The sequence below is a fragment of the Diadema setosum genome, chromosome 6, assembly GCF_964275005.1.
Source record: "Diadema setosum chromosome 6, eeDiaSeto1, whole genome shotgun sequence".
Lineage (NCBI taxonomy): Eukaryota > Metazoa > Echinodermata > Echinoidea > Diadematoida > Diadematidae > Diadema > Diadema setosum.
In genome coordinates, this window is record NC_092690.1 from 38,557,533 (window position 1) to 38,562,570 (window position 5,038).

General features: G+C 44.5%; 1 pseudogene; it reads right to left on the bottom strand.

Annotated features, from left to right (window-relative positions):
• Nucleotides 1–1,233: 1,233 nt before the first annotated feature.
• Nucleotides 1,234–2,574, bottom strand: LOC140229777 (uncharacterized; annotated as a pseudogene).
• Nucleotides 2,575–5,038: the final 2,464 nt, after the last annotated feature.

Consider the following 5,038-nt stretch of genomic DNA (forward strand, 5'->3'; position numbering starts at 1 on the left):
CTTCCAAACGGGAACTAGACTACCATTGATTATTTCAGTTGGTTGTCTTTCTTTGTTAAACTCCGTTAACTTCTGTCATTTATGTAGCTGCATAGAATACATTGATTTCTGTGTTCTTTAACACATCATTGAATCAAATCTGTGTATTTTAATACCGGATTTACCTTTTTACTTTGTTGCGGCATTTACTTCAACTGGTCGTCGGCCTTCGTCACGGTTGCAATATAATTGTTAAAATTTATGTCGTCCTGTAAATTTTTAGAGCGAGAGGAGAGATTCCATCCAGCTTTCAAACGGGAATTCGACTGAAGAACTTGTTTTAGCTGTCCATCCCGCTTTTGTCGATCCGTGTTTACTGTTCTTATTGTTTGTTATTCTTAAAAAAGAAACAAAACAAAGACAAAAGATTTGATTTCATGTTGTCAACATACCATAGAATGTCATCTGCGTTCGCCGTTTAACTTTACTGTAAAGGCGGTTTTTTTTTTCTCGCCCTCTTTCCGCAACCAGAAACTAGCACCAAAAGAAAAATATTGTGAATAACAGACTGACTTTCCGACTTTTGTGCAAATGGTAGTCACGGCGATATGAAAGGAGGCTTTACCGCAGTCGATAGAAATTGAACGTTACCAATCGTTGCAAACGTGATTTCAATTGGTCGACATTATTGTATTCTTTTTGTGAAACTCCATCAATTTTTCTCATTGTTGTTGCTCAAAAATGCATTGATATTAAGTTTATATTCTTTTCCACACCATTGATTCAAATCGTTGTATTTTAACATCGTGTTTACGTTTTTATTCTGCTGCGGCCTTTACTTCAACTGATGGTGGCCTTTGTCTTCATACTCATACTCTTATATATATCTCAGACCATCCAATTACAAACATTTAGCTGTCTTGGACATCGCGCTTGACTTTATATAATATTATATAAATCTATTGTGTAAGCCCTATATTTTATATGTTGTTATATATTTGTTATATGTGTCGTCCTGTAAAAACAGCTGTCAAAGGGGAATATTCTACTCAACCAAAGATATTGATTTAATGGTGTTAACATACAATATGTACATTTTTTGCCATTGTTGCTGTAGTTTGATATCAAAACAAGTATGTTTATGTATGTTAAGGCATGTTGGAGTGTGTCTTTATTACATATAGTTATTCTTTCTTGGATTTGTGGTGGCTCTGAAAAGAGCCGTTGGAGTTGCAATTTCACTGCAGTATGGATTCAGCGTTGATGGACTTTCCGTCTGTGATCATCGACGTCCTTTCTACTCGTGAACACGTATCTGCATCCGACGACAGGACAGCGTCCGAGACCCTAGGCGGCAAACTGGGGCAGGTGCTCACATGGCCTGCATCTCGGTGCCGATACCGCCTCCAGGAACGTCATGAAGTGGGATGGATGAGCGGGAGACGGTAGAGGGGATGGAAACATTCGGAGAATGTCCATGTCAGCAGCAGCCAGAAGAGGGGGATTCGTTGAGCAGTGTAGACAAGAGCTGCGCGTGCACTTGGTGAATATCGTCGTCCCGATGCGCTTGTCTATGTGGCCGGAGACAAAACTGTAGTCGTCGATGATGTCACTGTTGTGGAGGCGGCGCGCAGATGACCCGACTACTTCTTTGATGTGATCGAAGTCATGGCCATAAGGATGAGGCTGGGCTCCGCTGGGCTCCACTTCTACGGAGATCTTGCAGCCGGCGAAGCGAACGTTTCTCCAATGAACTTCCTTCACCGCCTCCATCGCTGCGTCAAAGACAAGGTCTTCTTTCCTCTTCCGTTCCTCTGCAGGAATTCTCTGGCGGCTAGGTGGGATGTCTTCGCCAGGGAGTGTTGCTGGCAAGTACACGCTGGTCAGCGCCTGGGTGCAAGGCGCCCACAAGTGTTCTACTGGATTCAGCGCTGACTCCCCGGGGCAGTAGCTGGTGACAATGAAGCAGTCCAGATTCATATCTCTGAAGAACCGCCCGTAGTGCAGTTCGTTCACGCCGTGGCTTGGATTGAAGTCCGGACCGCCGTCTACGAGTAACACCAGCAGGCGTCGTCCCTCAGCGACACGGGCGGGGATCCGGAGGTGATGGACCAAGTCGTTTAGATGAGAGGCCACATTGTTCGGCGAGTGTGGGCTGCGCAACACGACGGTTGCGCGTCCTTTACCAGGGGTGACGTAGTGACTGCGGCCCAGGGGGTCGACGGTGAAAGCTGGTATGGAGGTAGGAAGGAGTTCCAGGTACCCAGCGGGAGTTAATGAATAGCCTGGAATGGGAAAATCATGGTCCAGATATGATGGACTGTCGTTGATGGGAAAGAATCTCCGGATGGTTATTCGACGATCCACTGCTAGTGTATCATCGCCAACACGAATTTTGTTTTTGTTGTCGGCGAAATACACCAGCGCCCGACTGCCCAACTTCGCGGCCATCTCCAAGCAGTAACGAACACGAGCAGCGTAGAAATGACTGTTGTCGTTGTGCTTGCGTCGTCCGTTGTCTTTGGGAGGAACTCGTGCCTGGATGAGAGACTTGTAAGACGCTGCAGCTCGCACGCCTCTGTTTGGGGGCATCATCTTCCTGGCGACGGTCTGGGGATCCAGCTTGGGATACTTGTCGCGAAGTCCTGGGACAGTGGCCAGTAGGTGGTCTCTTATCTGCGGCAGACTTGATCCGCACGATCCACCCTCCTCACGTCGACGTCGATGTGCCTTGAACCCGTTGCTCTCGATGAACTTCGTAGCAGTAGGCACGAACTCCGGGAATTCTTCGTGGGCAGCAGGTCGACCAGGGCGAGAACGTTTCACCGTTGGCCTAGGTACGATGTGCTGAGGTCTCTTCCTCTTTGGTCCCTTCGTAGCCCAGCTGATGTCTGCGGTGGGTAGATCCTTGGCAAATTCTTGAACATCTGCGGGCAGTCTATCCATCTTCGACAGGATTCGATGACGTGAGATGATAAGGTTCAGTGGTTGAGGTCCCGACGATCACAGCTTTAGAAGCTAAGTGCGGTGCGCGGTGTGTTGCTGATTTACATGTAGCATGAATGCGGACTTGGAAGAGAACAGCTTCGGCGGATGTGCTTTGTGGTGTAGCAGTGAAAAGCGCCCCCAGAGCTGCGTGCTCATTTGATTTGATTTATATATTGTCTGTATGCCATTTTTTCAAATACATCAACTTTCTACAATTTCATTAACAAAGTACAAAATACCGGTAGTACACTTTAGACAATTTTCATTATTTTCATCAGTCATCTGTAGTATTTTTCACCTTTTTTGTGTCCTCTCGAAGCGTCGTTCATTCATCGCTCCACAAACGATTTAACATTTTACCGTGGCCTTGGCATTGCGACCCTCTATCGCAATCTGCTTTATCACTTAAACTTAGACTGTAATCAGTTGCATTTTTTTTTCAAGATAAAATCTGCTGACCTCTACATAACTTTGAATGTGCCTTCTGTAAATATTCAAATGTGTGTGTTACGTACTTTCAAAATACTGTGCTGTGAAGGGAGGCAGTTAACTACGAGAGGAGTCCAACGCGGGAGGGGCGGGCACGCAACTTGGGGGGGGGGGAGGAGGAGGGAGGGAGGGGCGCTTTTCACTGCTACAGCGGGGCACGACAATTGTTAGCTGTCTTTTGTTGCGGGGTTCGGTGAGCTGATGTGGGCGACGCTTGTATATGATATATAATACATGTTTTGGAATTGTTTTGAGATAGATCATATTTAGCTGGCGAAGTCAGAACTGAGCATCCAACATTAAGAGCTAACCCCCCCCCCAAAAAAAAAAAGGGGGGGGAAACCACAGGAAATGTGCAGCGTATCTTCAATTAACACTACTTGAATAAATGCAAATATTGCATAATACATTTCTTTGTAATATGATTAAAATTATATCTTCATTCCCGTAAGGATCGAAATCTATCACTAATCGACTTACTTGGTTGTTTCTCCTTTCTTGGTGGCGGTATGTGTCTTTAGTATGCATAGTAATAAATAAAAACTCTTAGTGTGTCCGGACCAAAACACCCAATTGGACCGAAGTTTTTACCCAACGCTAGAAAGCTTTAAAAACAGATATCAACCATGTGGCAGAATGAAGGAATGAGAGAGAAGGAGGGAGAGAAGGGGAAGAAAAAGAGAGTTGATTTGCTAATTACAAATTCAGTAGTCAAGGCGCTTATTCCTGTAAGTGGCGTAATCAAGGAGTTCGTTCAACCCACCCCGCAGAAAAGGATTGACAAGCCAGGGTGGTAGATGGGACCTCCATTACATCCACATGTAGTATGTGGTTCCAAATTGTGGTATCAGTGGAATTTTCACAGGCCGTTTTTCATCATTATTTGTTGGAACAAACGTAAAAAAAGAAGCCTGCGCGTGCCAAGACTACTACACGTACCATTAGCACTGCTACAGGCGTCAGCCCCAGTGGGCGTGTAGTAGTCTTAGCGCACGCAGACTTTTTCTTCGATAAGCTGGAGTCGGTGTAGCGTAGTTTCTAGCCGTTTTAATTTCGTCTGTAATTCTCCGAATTGCAGCAAGCCGAATGAGAGCGCATACCCAGTGATTGCGACGCCCGAATCGTGTATTTGTCGCAATCACTAGGTGTGCGCCCTCACTCGGCTTAGCGCAATACAGCGGGCTTCTGCACGTAAATGAATTCAATGTCTGCACGATATGAACTCAATAAAGACTCTTATGATCTACGTTTAAAGGAATGTAAAGACGAGCAGAGAGTTATTTTGAAGAGAGGTTATTCCAGTATCGCTAGGGTCTGTGTATATTATCGTGTTTTAGACGAAATTTTGTCCAAGTACGTTGAAGGTGGAACTCGTCACTTAAGCTGGAAGGATAACCATTACATTTTACCCGAACATACAAGTACAAACATCCATTAACTTAATGGCGGAAATGTATACATAAATATGCCGACGTTATAAGTGGATAGAAGTAATGTTATATATATATATATATATATATATATATATATATATATATATACATATATAAATGAATGAATAAATAAATAAATATATATATAT